At 44.8% G+C, this 25,440-nt stretch overlaps 1 long non-coding RNA gene across 3 annotated transcripts in view; it reads right to left on the bottom strand.

The window, feature by feature from the left end:
- LOC110399342 overlaps window positions 1-23,398 on the bottom strand; it is a 42,938-nt gene extending 19,540 nt beyond the window's left edge. The window contains exons 1-3 of one of the 3 annotated variants that reach the window (XR_002439118.1): window positions 21,207-23,398; window positions 19,272-19,438; window positions 18,875-18,984 (exon numbers count right to left, since the gene is read on the bottom strand). This is a non-coding gene — a long non-coding RNA (uncharacterized LOC110399342). The other 2 variants (XR_002439119.1, XR_002439117.1) reach the window with 2 other exon arrangements.

Genomic DNA, 25,440 nt, shown 5'->3' on the forward strand with positions numbered 1-25,440 from the left:
CTGGATGGGGCCCTGGGCAGCCTGATCTGATGCTTGGCAACCCTGCCCATGTCAGAGGGTTTAGAACCAGATGGTCTTTCAGGTCTCTTCCAACATAAGCCATTCTATGATTAAAATTTTTAAACCTTCCTGATAAAGAAGTATTGTAAAACCTTCAATTTTTTAATGCAAATTTGATGACCAAAAGATGGAAAGGATTGCATCCATTCCAAGGGATGTCCTCCCTGGAAAAGGGTGCAAGATAGGGAGAGAGAAGAGAGCAGGAGAGAGCCAAGTGTCAACGGTTTACGGGCGTTAGGCCCGATTCCGTGACAAAGGGGACGGGGGACCCAAGGGCCCACGTCCTGGGAAAAGGGGAAAAGGGAAAAGGGTAGGGAGATGGCCCTGAGAGCAAAGAACAGCGGCAACAATCTGAGGAGAAACAAACTAATTTACTAAATAAAATATCGGAATGCAAAACAACACACTATAATACAATATAATTACAATTTAAGCTGATAAATCCAATACAGAGAGAGAGAATGTCCCAAAATCAAGGTAGGCCTTACTCTACTACTGACGATAAGACGGCTGGAGAGCGAGGTGCTGCCAAGACGAGAGACGGTGGAAAAAGGGACGAGGTCTCGTGATCTGCAAGTTTTTATACTGCGAGCTTCTATCTTTTCCCTCCGGCTGGAAAATGGTAACAAAGGAGCAAAGTACCGTGGGGACTGTAGTAGTCCTTCTCTTCTGAGAACTAGGTATGTCCACTACATGATGTTATGATGTGGAATACCAATAACCGAAAATCACAAAACCATGACACCAAGGGACTGGGCTGAATCCACCTGAACCCAGCCCAAATGTCCACCTCCCTGCAGCTCAGGAAGGCTGGGACTCAGCCAGTTCTTCTAACAATTCTGGCCATTGCATCTACCACAAAACACTCTGGACTCAGACCAAAGTTTCATTTTTGGAGCAGACAATACCTGCAATTTCATATTTTCTTGCTTTCTTGTCTTTGCAATGCACAGGCATCAAACTGAGTGCAGTCACAGACTAAGAGATGGGTGAATAAGTTCTCAGGGGCCAGTAGCTCTCCTGCTCCTCAGACTCAGCAAGAGGGTTTCTGAGAAGACATCCCATCGAGCTCAACATCCTTTCAAGACAGATGAGGAATCCCTCATAGGGAGAACAAAACAGCCTTCCCACTGCCAACAGGAGTTTCCTGGTGTTACTATCCCACGTTGACTGGCATTACCCCAAGGAAAAGGGCACTGTTACATCCCAGTGTCCTCATACAGCGAGCGAGCTACTAAGGATAACTCCCACATTCCTTGGGTTGCTGAGCAGCTTGATACTTCTTTTCTAAACCTTCAAAGTTCCTGTGGGATTAGGGCTCGGTTTGACCTCTGATAGAGCTGACTGATGCTTTAGGAGCTGGAAAGATCATTAGAGCTCTTAGTCCTTGGCCTTTCAGCAGAGGCCAGGACATTTTGCTGCCAGCACAGAGGAGGAGGAGAGGTGCTGGTGGTGCTCCCTAGTGGCAGCCTGCACAGGGAAACAGCGTGCAGATGTCACCTGAACATCTGGAGCAGCAGTTTGATGGGAGAGACAGAACACAGCTGGGGAGGCAGCCGAATGTTGGGGGTGCAGGGAAAAACAGCCGAGATCAAGCAGGGGAAGGGACAGGCTGCTGGCTTGTGGGAGCACCCTTTGCCCAGGTTAGTCTCATTTAAAAGAGGTAGCATTTGCCATTAGCCGTCCTAAGGGGGTTGTGAGGTTTCTGTTCAATGCACTGACGTTTTGCTGTTTGGAAATGGAATGCTGTGGTACCTGAATCACTCCAGCTCTTTGTTGCTTTTATCCTGAACAAATCATTTTCAGACCGGGAGATATTATCCTCATTCTAGTGATGGGAAACGTAGGCAGAAGCGCTAGCATTAAAAAGAATTAAATAAATCCATACACCTTTTCCACTTCTCAGCTGATTCAGGGCAAAAATTATATTCAGACACCCAGCAAGACAGGATATCTGCAGCCTTTTCCTCAGAAGAAAATAACAATCTTGCACTATTCACAAATTATCTCTCCTCTCACCCTAAACATTTTTTCTATTTGGTTAAAAACTGCCCCAGGGTACTTCGAGGAGCCCAGACCTCCTCACCTCCACCTTCCTCAGAGCCCCCAAACTGATACCAGCATCTCCCCAAGGGAAACTTCTTAGGCTTCTCCTTGCCAGAGCAGGAGTCGAACCAATTTTTCCTGGTGTAAAACAAAAGTACGGATCTTTATTCACAAGTATACAAGCCCCTTGTTATGAGCAAGTAAATCTGACCCCCGTCCTTGTTTCAAGGGAGGAAAAATACCCGCTGAGGGCGCACGGTGCCCTTTTTGGGATGTGCACGGCACCAGCAGATGGAGCTGCGAGATCAGGAGTGGGGCGGTAGGTCCTGGAGCAGCTCTCGGAAAGAAACGTTGGGTTGAGAAAGGAGCTGGAAAGCCTCCGCTCAGCGTGGCCTTTTGGAGCTCCCCTCAGTGCCACAGGTTAAGGAAAGGAAGTGTTTGCATGCAACGCTGAAGGAAAGCCTGGGAGGGGACAGAGCCCGAGGGATGCTCCAGGGTGGGGATTTTGAACAGCATTCAGCTCCCAGCCCCTTACTTGTATTGCTTGAGGACACATCCAAATCAGTATTTGGGGAACTCAGGCAATTTCCAGACAAACGGTCTCAGGAGCATCCTTCAGTCCTTGCTCCCTCTCTTGCCCAGGCAGTCCCCTGAAATACCCTCTGTCATAAAGCCTCCTGCTAAAGGCCTCAGGGGTAGCTCATATTCTACTGTTTGTAGCCAAAAGGCAGAGACACAGCTTACCTAAGGATTTTTGGGATTCCTCAGGTCACCTCCCAGGACAAAACCAAGGTTTTTCAGGCCACCCTGCGCAGGGAACTGGCACTGACCCCAGAGGTAGTGCTTCACACCACATTATGAAACTCCCATACGAAGTCAGTGATTATGGTTAATGTCAGTTTTACAGACATGGAGCAATCTTCAGTGGTGTTTTAGCATGTGGTGGGAGCTGGAGAAGCTCCCATCAGTCACAAGGTCAGCCTGGTGCCTCTCTCCTGCACAAGATTTTATAGAAGAAATAAAGCAATAATTTCAGCACAACAAGCCTTCAACACAGTCCTCCTCAGCTTAATTTTTAACTGTGCAGGTGACAGTGGCTAACGCCATTCTGCAGGCCAGATCCACGCTATCCAATCTGTCATCTCTTTGATGGGCTCTGGACAGCTTAAACAGGAGGAAACTTTGGCTTTCAAGGAGCCAACATGACTAACAGCTCCTCTTTGCTTCCTCATCTCTGGAGTGCTTCTGCCGTGTTGTAACAGTAGAGAACAAGCTATTTGCTCCACGAGCATAACCACAGCCTTATATTGCACAAAACACACAGGAACAAAAATAAAAGTATGTTTGAACCATGGTGCAGTTATTGTTCGTCAGCAGGATTTTCATCTCACAGCAATTTCTGAGGGAGCTGAAGTCTTTGCGATTTCTTGAATTTCAGGGGGGGGGGGAAATAAGATCAAAGCACAACTGTCTCTGAGATCTGGCCTGGGCAACACTGTCCCCAGATCACTCAATGGCATGTGGCATTCTAGCCTGCCCAAGGAACTGGTGGAGTCCCCATCCCTGGAGATATTTAAGAGAGATGTGGATGTGGCACAAAGGGACGTGGGTTAGTGATGGACTCAGTAGGTCAGGCTGATGGTTGGATAGTGATCTTGAAGGTCATTTTCAACCCAAAGGTTTTTGCTACAATAAAAGGCTCTTAAAACCATTTAAGTTCACAGGGCTGGAGCCTGAATAGACAGCAAAACTCATCCCATGGCAGCCTCAAATGTAATGCAGAACTTTAAGCCTGGGAACTTTGGTCCCTTTGGTAAATAAATTGGCAGGAATTGGGAGACAGTAGAAAGAGTCCTTTAATATCCTGGTTGCTCATAAAAAGAAAGAATAGGTTGTACATTTAATAACTTTACATGTTTTATGACATTATTGTCTGTAAACCTACTTAGTTGCCTTAGTAATCAGAAAACCGACTCCTTTAATAGAAAACATGGTGTACTCACCACAAGAGCCGAGAAGGAAAATTGGTCTCTTATGCAAATAGTTCAATTATAATCAAACGCAAACACAGAAAAAGGTCAGGTTCCCAAAAGGATGTCTATTTACATTATAAATAAGGAACTGGGAAACAGGAACAGTATGACAGTTTTACTGCTTTTGAGCTGAGACTTGCTAAGGTAAATGGCAGTTTCACAAGGAGCTGAGCACTCCTGGGAGAGGAGGCTGGAGGCAGCATGGACATCTGACCGTCTGTCTGTCCATCCTCCTGCGGCACCTTCCTGGCAGGTCCATGCCACTGGGTCCCCACAGCAGAGCAGGATCTGCTCCCTGGTGCAAATCCAAATCCTCATGGGCAATAAAATAATAAAAAGGAACTGATTTCTCTAACACCTTTTGGTTCCCAGTCATAGACTGTTAGTACAGTCTGACTTTAAGACACGGGAGCTTTTTCGGAATAAGAAAACTAAAACCACAAAGTATTTTACTATTTATAAGTAATCTGTTACTGGCAAGTAATGGAGTCCCACTATAGCTTTGAATTAATGTATAACTTAAATAATGGCTAGTCTAGTGCTGTTATGATGGTTTACATCCGGGAAGGCTTCAGGCAATAGTAAGATCTGGTGGGGATGGTAGAATAATAGAATATAAAGAGAGCCTAATGCTAGGAAGAGAGCAAGCCCAGTACAGGGAAATATAAATAAAAGACATGAAATATAGATGTAAGAAAGCTTGCTTATAGGAAGGGGAAAGTATCCCTCTGTCACTCCCTAGGTGGTGCTTTGAGTTTTTGGGGCTGCAGGTTGAGCCCACAATGTACATCCTGAAGCAGCCAAGGCTGGAGGTGATCAGCAACAAATGCTGCCCAGCTATGAAACTTTCAGCCAAGAAACATTAAAAGGAAACTAAGAGAGCTCACCAATCAGACAGGACTACTACAGCACCACAACCGCCACCCTGCCATAGCCTGCATTTCACCCATGAGGAAAGGAAGAAACAGAAAGAAACAGACAGAAAGCAGTGCCTGTAGTCTTGTGCCTTGAGTCTCAGCCTTCAGTTACACATTCAACAGGATAAAAAGTCACATCCATACATGGAAAAACTGTTGTACTAATGCATATAATCAGTATATAGTGGCAAAAGGAGCCCACATGAGTCTGTGCCTTTAGCTCTTGATTCAACTACCTTATCCCCAATTAATCGGGATAAGCTGCAGGTTTCCAGCTCATTAAAATCACATCAATTATTGCAAATTTTTCTGAACGCTGCCAAAGCTGAACATAATTTCCACTTGCAAATGAACACAAGAAATGCCATACTCTTGCCTGTAAATAAGCTTCTGATGGCGCTGTTCTTTCACCAGGCCTAAATAAATAGCCATGGTGTTTTAGGCTGGAGGGGAAGCTCGTCCCAGATCTGTCTCTGTCGCCAAATGCAAGTTCAGCATGTAGCCTGAAGTGACTGCAAAGGCAAAAGGGCACAAGTAGCCACACACCAGCCAGATTCCTCTGCCACACTGTCGCACACTAGCGAGGATCCTGCACTGCCCCGGCACATCAGACCAAGCTGGTTCTTGGCCCAGATGCAGGCTTCATGAAGTGAAGCCCAAGACTGATTTATTGGGATTGTGAGGTGGTGGGAAGGACCTACAAATACTGGAAAATCCAAGCCCTGAAACACCCTGAACCAAAGCATCTTTGAGTCTAAAGGAAATCAAATAACCAGAGGTGAAGAACCATTCTTCAGACTAAAGTGGGATTATGGACTGCTTCCAAGGGGAAGGGCCCACCAATGAACTCAAAGAGAAGATTCAGCAAGAACTGTGGAGACAGCTCTAAGTGACAGCAGTTATCTACCATGCATTCATACAGACTTCAGCAGAACTGTTTTCTTCTCTTCCTCTTCTGCATGTTACCTACTGTTGCTGTGCAGCATTTAGCAGCTACTATTGCAGATCCCTAGGGGTGACCACACACCAGCAGGTGAACATGCACATATAGCACATTAAATGCATACATCCTCCAGGCTGGTCTGTGTCTGTGTATTAGCCATTGATCTAGGCTTGCTGCAGAACAGCATCTGTGAGACACTTGGTGTCAGTGCTGCACAATCATTTTAGAAGCCAGGGCAAAGAAAAGCACAGATGCTTTCCAAAATCCTGTGGGATATTTTCACTGTTGCCAACAGCTGGACAGGCTTTTGCATGGTAACATCCCAGTAGATTGCAAAGAAGAAGAAAAGGAAGAGATGGAGCCTGAGCTGAGCAGCCAGCATTCCAGCACAATAAGTTATTCCAATAAGAGGCACAAATGCAGATGCTATTTCTGAGCAGAGCAGAATCCCTTCCTATCCATGCCTACTGTGGTTCCTTGGTCCCCTCCACTTGGTAGTGGGAGGTCCACAGCCTATGGTCCACCATCCATCCTGGTGGAGCTGTCGAAGTCAGGATCCATAGGGAAGCCCAGAAAGAGAAACTCATTGCATGTGTGTTACAGTTATAGGCACTTCCAAGCTGCAAAGCTATTCTGCAAATGCTAATGTTTTCACACACACTCTACCTCTCTTCAGCACAAAGGTAAAGGCTTGCCAGGATCAACATAATTGCTGAAATGAACCAAGGACAGAAAACTTCCCTCCAGGCACACCTTATTTGCAGGACTAAAGTGACCCCTCTCAATTTGGTCTTCAATATTCAGAGAAACAGGCAACATTTTGCCACAGCATTTGAAAAATTTGATTCAGAAGATGTGCAGAGGAGGGACAGACAATTGTTAATGGGCTTAACTCACTCCACAGAGAGGTATAGTTAAAGAATGAAGACCAAAGTGTACCTTACAATGCCACATATTAACACAGGGTCTATCTTGGTACAAATGCTCATGTTTTTCATCTACGTACCACACTAGGACCTACAATCTACCTCTACAGGCAGTGGCCTCCCTGCAATAGGAGCTACAGAAATATGGAAGCAAAGACTAAACCCTGATCAGTTCTGAGGTAAAATCTATTCAAAAGGAAAGGTTCTGGAGGGCCAATCACTTCCTGTAGAGCATGGTCCTAAATAACCTGTATTCCTTATCTCTAATTCCTAACGGAGCCATCCATAGCCAGAGCATAAAGATCCACCCAGAGCTGCTTCTCTGGCCACATCACATCCCTTGGAGATTTGGCCCACTGTCCAAAGTGCTTCTACTCTCTGCTTTAAGTGAGGAAAATGCAGAGCGCGCCTCGGGCTCCACTTGTTCCAACCTGCAAAGCAATTTAGTTACAGTTTAATTCCTGCTTGAAAATGAGGTCAAGAGGTGAGGAATACAAGCTAAGGAGAAGTCCTCCAGCAGGCATGTGGTTATTGGGTGCGCCACGTAAAACCAGCTACGCCATCTCCAAGTACAACCGTATGAGTCATCATGCATAGAAGGCCTTCGGAGGCTGTTGAGGACAACTGTTGTCCCTAGAAATGCCAGATAATTTGGGTAAGGATGTGAAGACTTATCCTACTCATTGGGTGCTTTCCCCACAAGCTGCAACACTGGGCAGCCCAATTTTTTCCGCGAAAGAGGCTGAACGGGCAACTCAAAGCTTGCAAGAATCTGCATGTCTTCAGCTCCAAGATACCGCATGTTCTCTACCAGGGCTTCTGGGACTCTAAATAATCTTTTTAGATATCTAAGATACATTTGTACAGACTGCAACAACCCTCTCCCCGTTCATGCAGGGAAAACCCTGCCATGTAGGCCCCAGAATGTTTTAGGCACCCTGAAACGCACACAAGAAATTGGAAAAATGGGGGCTTAAGCAACAAGCCTCCTGCTCATGCAATCCTTGTCTCATTAAAAGGAAAAGAGACCACAAGCCATGTTTCCCAAAGCAGAGGACTGTTCAAAGAAACACACAGTACCTGGTACATGGCAAGCAGGGCAAACAGATTCAGCGATCCTTCCAAAGGACACCTTCCACCAAGGGACATGTGCTGCCCACACAGCTGTAGCTAGTGATGGGGCATCAGAATTCCTGAAGCTGTGAGCTTCAAGGCTTCATTCTTTGTCTGACCTCACAATCCCATCACCTTGGTATCTTAGCTCAATCTCTAGCTTTTCTAAGTAAACATTTCCACAGAGTAGCAGTGGTATGCGTTAATGCTTTCCATTTGGCCTTTGTATTTCCCAGTGCTGCATGCAGTTTCCCATTCAGCAAGGCTGAAGAAGCTTTGTTGCAGAGGCAAGGGTAAGCTCCTCAGAGGATATGACCATGTACACTATGTTTTTCTCTCTCCTTTTCCCTGCAGCAGTGGTTCTATCCTTCCTCTCCCTCAGTGCATTCTCACAAGTCAGTCTCTAGCTAGACCTTACTCTGCACCCCTTATTCCTCCATGTTACCTGCTAACACTTACCATGGTATTAGAAAAATGCATGTCCCCATACAAAACTCTCTGCCTGACCCAACCTGCCCAGGGATCCTTCTCAGATTCTGTTTTCAGAGATGGTTTCCTACAAATTGTAGAATCATTAAGGTTGGAAAGACCAATAAGATCATCTAGTCCAACCAAATGTAGGTATCTCAGAAGGCTGAGAAGCTTTCGTGTGGCATTCGTCCACATCGTTGCAGAATAAGCCTACAATCCTTTCTGCTTCCTGGGATCAGTGGAAAATAATGGGGATTTGACATTTATATATGGATGGCTTACAAGATACTTCTGCATCTCTGAAGAGCTATTGAGCTCAGGAAGCAATTGTCAATGTAAATTACGTCTATCTGGAAGATTTCTCCATCCACCCTTCTCTGAACATCTGGGCGGATCTTCAGCTGGTGTAAATCAGCATAGCTGCACTCAGTTACTCCAGCTGAGTATCTGGCACATATGTCTTATAGCTCCTCCAATATTAAAAGCACATTCTCTTTTTATGTGAGCTCAAGTATTTCTATAACAATCTTTGGACAATTTTACTTTTTGATGCAGATTGGTCTCCTGCACAGAGAGATGGGTGTAAATTAAATGGCTGCAGCATAGAATCTATGATTCTGTTATTCTGTTTAGCCTTTCCTCAGTCCGTGGTTTCTGCCTCCCTTCTGATTATAGTTTGCACCACTGTTTTTATGATGTGATGCATACATGAAAAAAATCCACAAGACAGAATTGATGGAGAACCTGAAGCTATTTACAGATAAAGTTCAAACTATTTAATGGGGTTAATACCCTGTTAACTCAAATGAGACTATTTGAGATATACAGGTGCCATTCTAGAGTTGAAGGGCAGAATCTCTGCATTCCATCCTCTTTACTGCCAATAACGAACCTATGTTCATTTACAGGAGAGGATAAGCTGGCTACCTATCTACATATGGAAGTGTATTAATCTGAAATTATCCCCAGAACACATTTTTAGTCTCAGGTCTCATGAAATTCAGTGTAAAGCTGTTTCACCATAGCGATCTTCTCTAAGGTGAAGATCCAAGTTCTGATGATCTCATGCCCCCAAAGAAAGTAGGGAATATGGGGAAGACTTCTTCCCTAGCTGTGAACTTCTGTATCAGATATTTATCCTGACTTTCACTGCTTTCTACATTATGTGATGGTCATCCCTTGAGTACTAGGGCAGACTTGATTGTTGGCTTCTGAATCTCGACTGCAGTTCATCACTGTTTTTCACAGTGATTGCTGAAACAGCTCCATGTTAACTGTTACATAAATCTCCCACTTCCCCCAAACACAGACAGTTTGGAATCCTCTGCTGTGTGACTATAGAGTTTTTTCTTCCCATCAGTCACACTAGAAAAGTTATTAAAAATGGGGTTTTTAACAAACCCCAGAAAGTCATACATTTCCTGTACATGTCTGGCTAGCAGAAGAGACTTCTTTTCAAAACTGCCATAAGCAAAGCTTGTATCATCTGCCAAGGGAGCAATACCTGAACTCAGAGCAGCAGAAGTCAACTAAAAGAAGAACCTGTGAATATTTCCTTTGCTAACCAACCTCCAGCTGTTTCAGACAAATGAGTAGGAATGAGATTTCTGCACATCTTTAAAGCCCGCAGGATTCCTCTGTCAGCACTAGAAAGAATCCTATTGCAAAAACCCTCTCCATCTTGAATTGTCTGCCTACAGAATAAGCTGGCAAAGAAACATGGCTTTCTTGGTCTGTCGCAACATCTGGAAGTCATATCAACACATCCAAGCAGATGAGAGCCAGAGACCAGCAACTTATCCAGAGAATGAACATGTCTTCCCAACCCTCTCCCAGACATCGGATTATCATAGGGAGATAAATGCAGCCCAATGGGGAAATGCAGGTGCAATAAGAGGATGGCACTGCCACACATTTCTATATCGTCTTCCTCATGATAAACACCCTCTCTTTAATTTGTGTTCAGGACAGTTCATACTTCTCAATGTGTAAGTTCCCCTGCAGCAAGCCTGGGGAGATACAGAAAAATGCAATTATGAACAGTAGGGCAATAACTTCTAAACTTTATTTTTAGCTCAGCTGCTGAAATAAAGGATGCTCTATTCTATGAAAAGACTTCACTACCCTGATAGTGGTGGTCATACTGAAGTTGCTGGCGATAGCATCGTGCCTTGCAGTAAAGCACTGTCTGCACATAGCATTTCTTCCATAATGTCTACTGACTGTCAGATTCCATGCTTTCCATACTGCCAATTTTCATCACACTACAAAGAGATGCACCAACATGAACTGCTGGGCACCATCATGAACCGTTTGTTATGAGCAGCTCTCCCTTGGTGCCATCAGTATCTCATCTCTTATGTCACCAAAGATGCGTTGCTGGGCTTGTCCTATTGCCTGCATTTCAAGGCTTCCAATCTGGTCACAGCTGCCAAGCTGGGGCCTCTGACGTGCTCTGGAACACCCTATGAATTCTAGCCCACCATCTGACGTGCAGTTTGATGAACAGATGGCACTGACGAAACATCTCTTGAAGGCATCAAGTATTCATCAATAGAAAGCCCATGCCTCAGAGCCATGCAATGAATTGAAATACGCTATTGCTTTGTTGACTTTTAATTGGCATGAAGTTGAATGCCATATAATTCCAAACCCCGTGCGATAACCACTAAAAGACATGACATGTTTGCTACTGCCATTTTGCAGCTTTTCACTAAATATGCCATTTGACACTGCCTTGTCACCTAGTAATGTCTCAGTGACATCTCTGGAGGTGGGTGGCTGCTCGGGGCAAGCACAGTTGGCTGGTGAAGGAAGGAGATGACACTCTGGTCACTTGTGTCACACCTCCACTGGCATGATGGAGGTGGTGAAGACCCCAAAACTACACACCCCACAGGACTGGCCATGGAGAAGAGCTCAGGGTCTGCCTGTGAACAAGACTGGGCTCCTCTGCCCTGGCACTGCAGTTCTGAGTACATATGAGAACACTGAAACAAATAAATACAAGGCTTTGTCCTTCAGAATTAAATAAAAAACACAGGAAACAAAACCCTACATTATAGCTGTATTATTCAAAACATTGTTTTCTGGCTAAGCATAACTCATGGTTATGGGTTGGATTGGAGGGAAATAACAAGCAAGTTTAGGATTAGAGAACACATTCTGCCCTGAAATGTTATTTCTGAAGCATAAATTGGAGCAGCATTTGGACTATGTTGCAGTCGTCCCTTCTGTGGGCAATCCTCAGAAGAAGCACATTAATTTAATTGACTCACAGTGCTAAGTTATTCCTCCACACAGCTGCAGTCACAGAATAGGAAAGTACCTAATTTCTGAAGGTCTCACAGACAGCTGATTGTGAAGAATCCATGCAGTTCTTTCTGTCCATTAGCATTTGGGGTGATCCCACATTTGGCCAAGACCGCAATGATCTAGTGGGGAATAATATAAATTCTTCCTATCTGGAAGAAGCAAGGAGTTACTGTAAGGGCAGATCCAGGCCCCAGCACGTGATCCAAAATTGCAAAGTTAAGAACTTTTCAAGGCATCACTCAGTGGCAACTGCCCACATCTAGTTACTGCACAGGATTCAGCACAGGAGCCCACCTCAAAGGAATGAGGGCCAGAACTTCAACCTAGACCTTAAAGATCAGAGATCAAAGAGCAACCGCTGCATAAAACGCAGTAAATTCCTTCAGCCAGATGAGGGACAGGCTAGTCTTTACTTGACACTAACAGTTGTGGAGCTTTGTTGCAAACTACAACCACGCAGGTATTTCATTTGCTTTTACCCTTGGCTGTTATCTTCTCCCTGGAGCTGGCTCAGGCAGAACCAGGTCAGTTGGTTCCAGTCAAACCTCCAGGGAGGGGAGGAAGGAGGGATCACTTATTTGCACTGCTAAGCAAAGCCAATCTTTCTATCACCATCTGCCCTGCTCTTTTGCTAGATGGGTTAAAGAAAAAAAAAGAGCATAGCTAGGAAGAACAAAAATACATACCCCACCTAGCCTCCCTGCACCATATAGCTGCCCTAACCAAAGGTTAAAAATGAACTCGAGCCAATGAGATGGAAATACAGAATAAACATGCAGAAGCATCTGAGATTTACTACTCAGATATGACTATTTTCCATGGGATTTGGCTAAGAATTCCTGGTGGAAGAATGGAAGGCAAATCTCACTCTGTCCTTCAAATGGAATGGAGATTTTCAGGTCTTTCTCTGGCTGAATAAGTGCAGGCATGTGCAGCTTACTGAGGATGACAGCAGATGCAAATATCATGTTCAGCAGACAGAGACCTAAAGTAAACTTGCTGCTTTCAGAGGCTCTGACGTTTAAGAAATGCCTTTAAAAACAGAAGTCTGCAAAGAACATCAGGGTAGAAGTCACAAGCTTCCCCTCTTTCCCTTCGTTCCAGCTACACAGCTCCAAGCCCCAGCAAATTTCAGCTCTGCAGCCCAAACACACAGCTCTCCGTGGTCGTAAATGTGTATAGCTCCCAGAATATGCCAAATCTATTCTTATGCAGGAACTGGTGGTTAGAACAATAAGCCTTTCCCAGTCTGGAAGCATCATCATACCCTAATTGACATGTCACAGACAGGACATCGTTAATTAAAACCCTTCATAATGAACTGTGCTTCACACGCCACTCCTGGCACCCAAGTGGGTATCTGCAAGACACTGCACTAAGAGGCATGGATGTCTCCAGAAAGCCCTGCTCAGCTCATCCAACCCCAATCCCACACACCTTCAGAGAGGAAAGGTCTCCCCTTGACTCCACCAGAAGCTCTCATGGTTTCTAAGCTCCCATGAAGCTGTCTTATGTAGAGAGATAAGTAGCAACTTAGTACAGGGTAAAAAAGTGCCTTTTTTTCCCATTCCCTTTATGATCCCACAAGGAATAACCCAGAACATTCCCTGTGAAGACCTGTGGGCACTGTACAGATCTGCTTAATAAATTTGGTTTTACAAGTGTAGTTCCTAATGTATGCACTAACGTTGCCTGTATAGGTGGACTCCCACCTAGGAAGCTCTGATCCCTTATTTCTGTCTGCTAAATGATGACTTCAAAATAACAACCCCATATGGAGCCCGGCAGCAGGCACAGCACAAATACCAAGTCAGAGACCCTCTGTCACCCTAAGCAGCCCATTTAACCTGAAAAAATAAATGAGAGAATAGGATCTGTCCTTTGCCAGTCACTGCTCTGTCTTCAGCTAGGGAATCATTCACTGCTGACCTTCACTAATTGTGTGTTCAAACACTGAGGAGTATTTGCTAGGGACACTGCTCAACAGTCCTGCTTTTCATGCAACCCTTCTGCTTTCCCTTGTGCCTTTCTGCATCCTCATGGGAGCAGAATAAGGCTTCTGCAGAGGATGAGGATACAGGTATTGGCGTGGGACAACATCTCCATTCTTGGGTGAAGGCTAGGTGTTGAGACTACCCCAATTCCCATTTCTCTTTGTTTTGTGCCTCTGCAAATGATCCAGGTTGTTTTGTTACATTGAGAAGAATAAGGGAACTCACTCCCGGCAGTGAAACCTGGGGTCGGAAAGCCATGCTGCAGTGTTTCCAGGAGAAAGTGCTGCATCTTAAGCTTACTGCATTCTCCTTGAAGCACAAAGACCCAAGTCTCAGCTGGTGTGAACCAGTGAGGTCCAGTTACATCATCCATCTATCTAACCAAATTCAGTATATTCCCTGGGACTGCATCGTGCTTGGCAATAGCTTCCTGTTCTATATGTGCTCTCAACTAGCACAACCCACATCCAAAGGAGGAGATTTCCAGCCAGAGCATTGTTTGAAGGTTGGGGTTTGGAGGTGGCTCAGCAAGTGAAGCGTCCCGTATGACTTCAGATCACAGCAGTGGTCAGAAGCAGAGCCGCACATGCTGGCTGTGCCTGAGGAAATCCAGAGCAAGCAAGCCAGACCTTGCTGAGATCAGCAAAGCGGGGCTGCAGCTCAGTCTCTTACAGTACACTTACTACGTGGCCATCTGGGTACTTCAGTAAGGAGAGGGAGGGAGGGGAGAGACTGCTTCTGCTCGAGCCACGAGAAATCTACTCTTATCACTCTCCTCAAATTTAAATCCTTAATATGGCCATTCCCACCTGTTTTCAGGACAGCTACATCGGAGATTCACAATGTGATCCTGAAACTGTCCAAGACCCTGGTTTTTATCCTATTTCAGAACCTAAAAAGCATTGTGAAATTTATTCCAAATTAATCATTTTCAGATCTGTTCAGCCAAACCCGCAGGCTGAGGTCAGGTAGGGTGTGGTCTGAGAGCAACTGAGATTCAGCTTCAACACTTTTAGAATTCATCTGCACACAGGACTCAAATGCATTCCAAGTTATGCTCAGGTCTGTGTCCTCACAGCCACCCCTGTGTTGCTCTGTAGCACGTTTACCTTGCAGTTAGGAACATTTGTCCTTGTTCATCTGCAGGGGCCAATAATAATCTTCTAGCACTGCTTACTTTGTGATGTTTGCAACAGAAATTCAGCATTAGTGGGTGTCTTGAAAATAAACGTGAGTAAGAACAAAGATGCAAGAAGCACTAGAGTTGCAGGTACTATGGGATAACAACACCTGGAGAATCTCTTTTTCAGTTTTAATGTGGCATAAATCTTTAAGTTTGCATGAACATGCAAGTCTTTTTACACACAATACAGCAATGTTTTAGGACACATTTGTGGTGTATCACTCTGTCTGCAGCAGCTCCTCCATACTCATGCCATGACCTCTACCATTGCATAATATCTATCTCCTGCTAAGACTGCAAGCATTTGAATGGACAGAGCCCATCCTTTTGTTCCTTGTCTTACTTTGCTGTCAGCCCAGGAAAAGAACAAAATGGCTGGGATTCCTGACTTACTGAGATTTTTCTCTACGGCAAAATCTCTAATACAGGATGTCAGTATCATGCATACTATATGACAGATGGGAAAACTGAGAAGGGGAACTCATGTCCACTCAGGTCTGGAAGAGCAGGTTTGAGCAGCACAGGCTCCCACTCACTTCCCTGTGCTGTCTGTAGAAAGCCCAGGTGGCCTACCGGAAGGCACATTAAGCTGCTGTGTGTGCCTGGGCAGAAGGGAACATGCATGCCCTGGAGGATGCCTCAGGCATGGGTAACCAGCTGGATGGCCTCAAGGCACAGACTGCAAAGCAGATAGCCCATTCGCATCTGACGGCCAGTCCTCAGAGCCAAGAGATGGAATGCAGTCTCCTGGACCTATTCTGTCTGTATCCTTCTGTCTTCCAGTTCACAGGCAATTAAGGTATCCCCTCAGCTAATCTAGTGCTTATGTTTTTAAGATACTGATACTCAGCCTGAGCGCAATGGTTCTTTATCAGCTACGAGGTGGGTCAGAGTACCCACTGCCTGTGATAGCAATGTTTTCAACACTCAGTTGAATGACATACAGAAAGCAAAACAAGGGATGGGTGCAGAGAGGATAAGTAATATCTGCAGAAGGTCTCATTCGCTGTAAACCAAACCCCCATAATACCTGTATTGTGGAACAGCAGGATTTAGAGGAAAAAATAGGATTTACCATATTACAATGCATTTCAAAGTCAGGAAAAGAATGTTCTTTTATTTCTGGTTTTCTAATGATACTATACCTAACACTGCGGTATGCACTGCATTACACGGTGGCAAAAACTGGGTTATAGTACAGGATAAAGTGCTCCAAGTGCTTCATACTGTTTTAGTCCATGGGATGCAAAGATCAGAAGATGCAAAGAGAAGTTAAAGAGCTCTGGTTGATGTACAATACATTCCATTAGCCAGATGGAAAATCCTAAGTCCTAATTCAGAAAGATTCACTGACATCAAGATTCTTCAAGTAGCATCCAATGCCAAGTTTCAATGCAAATTATAGGTTTTCTACACAAGGCAGGGACAAAGATGGAGGAAATCTATAACAATTGTCATTTGCTTGCAGAGCTGCACTGCAGAATGGATCTACTTATGGATAAAGAAGATGGTACTCATACCTGTCACGAACAGGATCAGATAAACAGAACTGCATGCCTCTGCGCTCACAAGGATCGTCCCCTGTTGGGTTTCATTATATTTACTGGTTTTGAAGCTGTTAAAGATGGTCACCACCTGAATATAAGCCACTTCAGAAAGACTGTATATTAAAATGCCAGCTAACAGGAGCAAGGACATCTGTAAAATATAGAGACTGATGTTTAAACGACAGAATTTTTCATCTAAGTGTTCTGAAAGGAATTCCACTTGTGGAGAAGAGAGTCAAATAACATACTCATTTCAGCTCCAAGCAATGCTCTTTACGTAAGTCCCTGCTGGATAGGCTACAAGGAATTGCTCATTATGACTATGGGTTTGTTCTGGAGATGCTGAAGGCACATAAGAAATTAGACTTTACCAGACTTCAGTCCTACCTGTGTTAGTTTGTGGACCATAGATTCTAGTGCTGCTAAGAAACTAACACTACTGAGGAACTGACACTTAATGCAAGCTGACAGTACTATTTCCTCGATATAAAGTGCTAGAAATGTGTTTATAACACAGATGTCAAATGTGCTGCAGGGCTTGAAAGTTCATCTGGTGTCAACAACTCTCATTCCTTGGATAGGATCTCTCCTTGGATGAATCATCCTGGACACAGAGTTCTAATTATCCACCCCAAATCAGATAATGTTCTTCACCTGGCTACAACCACATACTAGCTCTTTCCCACACTAAACTCAAATTACAAGTGATCATCCACTACTGTATCTGGTGTAAGTCCAAGTGTAGAGGCTACTCTGAATCAATTCAATATTCAAGAAAATTAAAGAAGAAAATTACTTCTGATTCGGAAGGACAGTTATCACAAAAGTATTCACTTAATTAGGACAAAAACAGTTGAGTTTTACTGCAATAAATTAGTCCTCTTGCTCCTTCACATCTGTTTCTCCAGCATTTCCTTCAGTATCTCATCCACAAAGATTTCAGTTTTTTTAATATCACTTTGGGTGAGTTTTAGAAGGTTAGGTTAAAAATCCAAAATCTGGAAAGCTTGAGCAAACTGTGTGACCTTCTTAAGTCTGCAGCGTTTGGTGCTAAGTATTTAGTCATTAACATTTCCAGCCAAAAGCAGAAGCACACAGACAAAAAACAAGGTGGAGAAGGACAATGCAGCAGTCACAGGAATTGATTACAGCAACAGCCACCGCCATTATATGACAATCGAAGTGAGACTTGCACTCTGAAAGACACAAGAGTGACTGCTACCAAAGTCAAAGGACTTTTCCAACTGTTTTTTACCCCATCTTTCTTTAACAAGTCAACTCCTCCTTTTTTGGAAATTGCTTACAATTTTCTTCAAGGGCTCCTTTGAGAGATGAAGTTTTCTAGGCTAAGATTCAACCCAAAAGGTTTTAATTTTAGCCAACTTGATTTGACCATTTTTGAGTGGTGAAGGAATGGAAGAAAATACTTTTCCCATATGTTCAAGCTAGCAGAGGACGTTTGCAGAGAAGAAAGAATCCTTGAGGAGACAGAGGGGGAGAGGGGCTAAATATCTCTAAAGGATAAAAATATTCCCAGACACAACATCACCATGAGCTAAGCTCCAACCTTACGTCAAAGAACACAGCAGAAATGGCATTTGCATTTACACCAGAGGAGCATCTGGCCCATAGGAATAGAGAAGAAAGCTTTCTATTAAAATTTTGGATGGACTCATCAGAATCTAAACAACATGGAAAAAGCCTCCAATGTTAACTCCCTTCTTGTTTTCTTTCAAGATCAAGAGACAGCATAGCATAGCCCAATGCATGGAGAATACAATCTGCTGCAAGCCCTACATGGGTAGAGTCACCTCAGCAAGGCATCTCTGTTCAGGCTCTCTGTTCAGGACCCCTCCAAGGATTTGGGCTAATTAGCCATTAGGGCTCACAGGTGGCTGTGCACACCTGCATACCACTTCTAGAAGCTCAGCTGTTCAACCTTTATGGATCAGACGAAGCCTCACTATTTCCACCTGTATAGGCTGCATTACCTCTTAGCTATATTTAAAAAAAAAAAAAAAAAAAAAAAAAGAAATCCAGGAAGAAAATTAGTTGGTGGGAAACAATATTCAAAACTAGAGTTGCCCAAATCTCAGCAATTCCAGTACCTGAGAAAGACAGGCCCACAACTGACAGCTTCCCGTCCTGACCATGGAAGCTCATGGAGCTAAGCTGAAAGATAATCTTCTCCCAGTGCTGCTTCAGGCAGAGTTCATAAGGGTCAAGGCATCACACAGCAAAGAAGAGATGCAGATCTCCAAAAGCCCAGCTGTGCAGCACAAAGCCCAAAAACTCAAAAACAACATAGTAGGATTTCTTAACTTACTCTTCATGAAGCCTCCAAGGTTTACCAGATTTTTTGTTTCATACACCAGGCTCAAGATGCTCCAATTTCTTCAGCTTCCAGGAGGTCTTCATTATTACAGTATGTTGGAGCTGTGGATGAAAGAGCCCTGGAGTTATGAGCAGCACACTCATTTTTATTTAATATCATTATTATTATATACCCCATCGTAAGTACATGCAGAAGATCTCATGAAGACTGCTGGGCAATATGCACAAGTCTAAGTTGTCTGCTTTGGGCAGCTTACAGTATATGGAGGTGAACATCGCATAATGAACTAGGCAAGGATATAAGCAGAGCTATATCATTTGATATCAGTTTGCAGTGCAAAAATCTATAGATATGCTTGCTTTTACTTATGAACAAACTCCTTCAATACCTCCATTTAGCTGCTTCTAATCTGCTGGTTCCTCATCTCATTACTTATTGCAGACATAGACCTCAGAAGGAAAAAAACTTTTTCATATTCCACTTCTTACGCTGTCCTTTGAGTACCTGCAGTTGAGTTCTAGTGGACACAGGCTCCTTATAAGTGCTTGAGCATACCTGGAGGACAGCAAGAATGACTGGTAAGTGTTTGATAGGACACAGGTGAGCTGGGGGGCAGAGGTACCAAAGAAGTAGGGGGAAAAAAAAGCAATAAACAAGTTGTGAAGGACTGAAAAGCAAGCCTGAGACTCTCAGACTTGGTGCAGATAAACAGAGAGGAGCAATAAAAGGAAAGAAATACAAATGTCCATAACACCAACTCTCCATAATACCGTAACTCTTGCTAGAGCAGTCTAGCCTGAGTGATGTGACCTATGCAATCAAGAGGCTTGTTTACCACCTTGCTTTTTACATAGTAACATTTACCAGCACAGCTCCACTGGATACCAAAATGTAATCCCTTCTGTCAAATTCTTGTTGTTAGTCTACAACATAGGTAGGTTCTTGCAAAACAGACCTGTCTCAGGTTCCAGCCCTGCAACTAGATCAGCAAAATGTCATTCTAGGAAAAGTTTTTTGCATTGCAACCTGCTAAGTGGCCTGCTGCTGTCAAGTCTCCATGTGACATGAGTCACACTTGGCAAAAAATGCGTGTTTAGGTTAAACATGATGGGGTTTAAAACAACGTTAGGTAATAAACACTGGGCTTCTTTTTTCTTCATCCTGGGAAGCGCAGAGCTCTGACCAGCCAGGTGTGTGCACAGGATTGGCTATGCAGAGACCCAGAGAAAAGAGGTACAGCAATGTGTGCAGATGGCAGCACATGCAGCCTCTCAACCAGCCACCTCTCCAGATCCAGTCACTGCTTGGCACAGTGGTACTGGCCATATGAAAATTCTAGCTACCATGAATGGTAGATGGTGGATTTAACCTAAAAAGGAAGGATAAATGGAACCCACAAATGGGTTCACTCAGCCTGCCCTCCATTCCTTATGCCATCATATATTAAATGTTATGTTGACCACAGAGCTTCTGAGAACAATCCTAATATGAAACAGATGGGGAGAAAATCTTTTCTGGTTCAGATTTCAAGATTTCACCAGAAGGGAGCAGGAGAGACTTGCAGAAGAGCTCCACTTTAACATATGCACTGTGGGCAGTGCTGTCCTGCACAGAGCCTGATCACAGTCAGGCTCCCAACAGACATAACTGCAAGAATAAGAAATCTCATCAACAACCTCTCCTGACCTGGGAAATCATACCTTTGCATGTACCTATAACCTTGCCGGTCTGATAAGTCAGTACAAGTTCTCCCATTCTCCCATTTTTTTCTACTGCTGTGGTACTCACAGTTTATAAATACATGTAGGATAGAAGAGTTCAATCCTAAGAAACAGGAACAAAAATTAAGTCCAGTTTCACAAACTTCTATAAAAATGTAACTATATCTACGCTAACTGCTAGGACAGGTCAGGGCCAAAATAGCAATCTCACCTTTCCTATTGACATGGTTATATTGTTCCTCACGTCCAAGGACTTTGAAATTGAGTCATAATTTATCACCATGAAAAGAATAGTAAGAAGGAATCTAATTTTAATCGTGCCTAGATAGGAAAAATATTTCAGGACTTGCTCAACAAAGAAAACACACAACAACAGCAAAAAAAAGAAAAAAGAAAAAGAAACAATAAGTAGAGAAAATGAAGCTTTTCCCCAGAGCTGAACAGTTTCCTAGACAGCAGTTCATGAACCTCGTCCTGGACACAAGGCTCCAGCTGCTGGCTGGCACACAGATGCAGAAGCAGCCCTGCAGCAAATTGTACAACTGGTTTCTTGGAGACCAACATTAGCAAAGTGTTGTAAGTATATCAGGATGTAAATATACCAGTCCTTAAGTGCTTGGAGTCTTGCTCTTACATACTCTTGTCTGGCAGCAGCTCCCCGCATGGGCAGGGCTCTGGAGTGACAGTGCTGTACATGTGACCTTGACAAGAAAAGAAGGGTAGAAAGGTCTGTGATTTCACATCCGGACAAAATTGAGGGTCACAGGCTTTGGGAAGGCTTAGGACTAGACCCTTGTCCCATAATTCTCATATTGCCCATGCTTACAACTACTAGATGTAGTAGCTGAGAAACACTGGACACCCCACCCAATCCGTTTGGTTGTACATAGTCTACCCTCAACTGAAGGAAGCTTGACACAATGGATGTGAAGAGCATGGTAAGCCTATCTTATTCGTGAGTGAAGATTCAGATTTATAAGCTATCCTGAATGATGTGACTCAAAACCTGGCTTTGCAGGACATTTGCTCATTTGCAGGCTGATTAAAGAGGTAAGCAGGAGAAATGCATGCAGGTTCCTTCTCAAGTCCAAGAACAACTGTCCTTGCTGGGTCTAGTTGTGATGGCCTCGGCCATTTACTGCCTGCCTTCACTCCCTGGCTCAGCACTGGTGCTGCCAGGGTTCATCTGGCAGACAGTGCTTTCAGAGGGGAGCAGCTGGCACTTTCAGGCGCACATTGCTGTCCATCTGCCAGCACTCGCTGTGAGCACTAACTTGGATTAAACAGTTTCAGAGTTGGCTCTGAGTCATCCCAACTAATTTCACTCAGTGTGAAGGAGGGAAGAATCACACCTGCTGCTAAGAAGATGGAAGACAACAAGGACTCAACAGACAGTGCTTGGCGGGTGGTACCCAGACTGATGTCCATCCTCACCCACAGGAGCCGACTTTGCCCCACAGTGGCTGAGGAATGCCCAGAAGGTCCAGGTTCTGTGTGGCAATGGAGTCCCCCAGCAAAGCTGCAGAAGGGCACAGGCACTGCCCAAAACCTATCCAAATATCTGCAGGAACATGGAGAGGAGCCTGATGGGCTGAGGAATTGACACTATTTGTCCCCTAAACACAAAGCAGAGTTAAAACTCGTCAAGCTTTCCCAGCAGCTGGTTTATATACACAAAACACTGGGTGTTCATGTTTACAAGACACAGAGCTTATTTCTGTTCTTTTCTATGAGCAAAGAACAAAACGTTTAGGTACGTTCTATCTAAAATAACTTTGCTCTTGTCCTTTTGCCTCAGCCATCCAAGAACGAGGCTGTGTGAGACAGGAGAAGGGAAATGCTTAGAAATCCTTCTCTTTCAACTGCGGCTGTTCCTTGCTGACATTTAGCCCAGACAATGTGAGCACCACCCTCAGCTACACCCAGCTGGGCTCAGTGACTTCATATAATGCGGCATGGCTATAATCAACAGCACAAACAGCCCAAATATTTCTGTGCAGAGCATGACATTGTTTGCTAGACTTAATTATTCTTTGTTTGGTATAGTTTGGGTGCTATCTAAGTTGTTTTAACCTTGCTGCACCGATCCTGGTCCTAGAGATAACAGGACTGGGTATAAGGAAGAAGTTTTTTACAATAAGGGTGGTGAGGCACTGGCAAATATTGCCCAGAGAGATGATGGATGCCCTGTCCCTGGAGACATTCAAGGTCAGGCTGCACGGGGCTCTGAGCACCTGATGGAGCTGTAGGTGTCCTTGTTCATTGCAGGGGTGTTGGACCAGATGGCCTTTAAATGTCTCTTCCAACTCAGGCGATTCTATGACAGGGCAGAAGAGCCATGGAGCTGGATTCTCCTCCTGGCCCTGCCTTGAGGACAGCTGTCACCTCTGCTGCTTCCTTCTCCTTGGGGAGAAGGAGACCTTCGCACTGGCATGTAGGGCTCTGCAGATGGAGATGAAGGTATAGGCTGAAAAGTTGGCTGCTGTAGTTGCTTTCACATGCAACTTTCAAAATACTCACTGCAAAGGGCGATGGTGAGTCACTGAGGGGTGTTTATGGGGACATGCGGGGTCTGATGAAAGGAGCAAGGACTTGGACTGCTGCTCTGCTAATGAATCCAAATCCCTATCATTACAGTGTGGCAAATCTTGTCTCTGAGATTAATCAGGATGGCTAAAATACTGACCAGAACATAGAATCATTAGGTTGGAAAAGACCTCTAACACCATCCAGTCCAACCATCAACCTATCCCCATCATGTCCACTAACCACATCCCTCAGTGCCACATCTCCACAGTTCTTGAACACCTCCAGGGACAGTGACTCCACCACCTCCTGGGGCCGCGTGTGCTCTTTTTGAGAATAATTTTTTCCTGATATCCAACCTGAACCTCCCACGATGTGCTGAATAGTGAGACCCTAAGTGGGGAATGAAAGCGGAAGCAGGAATCATCTCCCTGCCAGCTCCTTCTAGGCAGGACCAGGCTTAAGGAGGACTCTGAGCCAGAGAGCACAAGCCACCAACCTGTGTGTCACAGAATGAAAACCCCATTGCAAGGGCCAGCTCTTCACTGAAGGCCACCAGGGCCCACATGCCATTGCATGTAACACCAAGCATGAAGCAGCTCTCAGCCAGCATCTCCAGGCAGCAAAGCCAGAGCTCCATCTGAGGAACAGCCAGTTTCACTTGCTTGGTCACCAAAGACCCATATTCTGTTCTGGGCAGCTCTCAGCTTTATGGATTTGAGGAGGTGCGTGCCGCAAACAGAAGGCAAGGATCAGCCTGCAGTGCGTGCCTGAGCTCCAGATCTCTGTGTGCATCCCAGCTGCCCCATCCACACCTCCTCTCCCATAATACAGAAATAAATTTTAAAAAAATCAGCAGCCAGAATGTCCCAGTTAATGATTAAGTGGTGACAGTTGCACAACTTCCCCAGGAACGTCTGTTCTGATGGCTGCAGTACACCGGCAGAAAACAGGCAGATGGTGAAGAGAGAATGGGAGCGGGTGTCACAGTGGCCACAGCAAGGCTTGCAGGGACCAGCCTGTCCTTGCATGGCAGGGGAACAGTTACCACTAGTGTGGCTCAGCTCCTGGCTTTGGCAGGGTGCAGGAGTCCTGCCAGAGCGGTGAGCTCCGTGCAGCTGGGTCACTTGCAGGCACAGATCAGTGCCAAGCACATGCAAAGCTCATGCCTCAGCGTCCTTCTATACGCGTTTAAAAACACACAGTGAGCTCATAAAGAGGCCAAGTCTTCAGGGCTAACTTACAAGTGCCAGACAAAAATCCATCAAGACTGATGAGTCCTTTTTTTATGGCGTTCGGCACGTCCGACATTTTACTGGGCTTTAAAAAAACACGGCAGGAACTAAGGCCGTTAAACATCTAGGATAAATACAGTCACATAGAAATTCAGACACCCAGCTGTTCATTTGCCTAGGCATGTCATCTACTTGGAAATATGGTAAGCTTTCAAGTCAGATTCCGGGAACGATCAGCCTAATGCACAGCACCCAGATCCCATAGCTCATTAGAAGAGACTCTAATGCAACACCTTCCAAGCAGCCCATGTGTGCAGCAGCAAGGCAGCTTCTTGCAGCAGTTGTTGGAGACAAAATCTGCCTGGCTGGAAAGAGGTGTCACTCAGCCACAGGCAGCACCCGCCCAGAGCTCCAGGGTGACCAGCAACAACGTGTCAACGTGGGAACATCCTGTCAGGATTTTGCAAACCTTCCTTGCATCTTCCTTTATATTTATTTGACTTGCTAGGATGAGCGATGTCAGTGAAAGTCCTGGGCTAAGACCTCTGCTTTTGAACGTGAATGAACTGCCCAACATCTCCCTCCTGCTGCTGCCTCCTGGCTCACAGAAAGTTGATCCGGTTTGTCTGGGAGGGAGAACCTGAGCTGGGAATCCCTACAGCTTGTCACAGGGAGACAGAAGTGCTGCGTGTGTGCAGTTACAGGGAGGGAAGGGGCCTGATGTGACACCGCTTCCAGGCACGGGCGGTGTTATAGGTGTGCATGATGCTCCCTGGGTTTCCCAGCCCCTCACACCCAGTGCTTTCCCCACAGCATAGCTCCATTCATCTACATTTGTGGCCTGTACATGCAGCACTAGCATACACCCAGTTCTGGGTATGCCTACCATTGTTCCAAGGCTTTTATCTACCAGTATAAATCAATTATTTACATCTCTGCTGAAAATGTTTCTCAAGATATTGTTCATGATGTGTTTAGTTTTCTGATTTTCTGACTATGATCCATTGGCACCCTTTTAAACCTTCACATCAATCCTGTCTTACAGCAGAACTTTTTCTGCTCTCCAGGCATCTAG

Source organism: Numida meleagris, chromosome 5 (genome assembly GCF_002078875.1).
Source record: "Numida meleagris isolate 19003 breed g44 Domestic line chromosome 5, NumMel1.0, whole genome shotgun sequence".
In the NCBI taxonomy this organism is placed as follows: Eukaryota; Metazoa; Chordata; class Aves; order Galliformes; family Numididae; genus Numida; species Numida meleagris.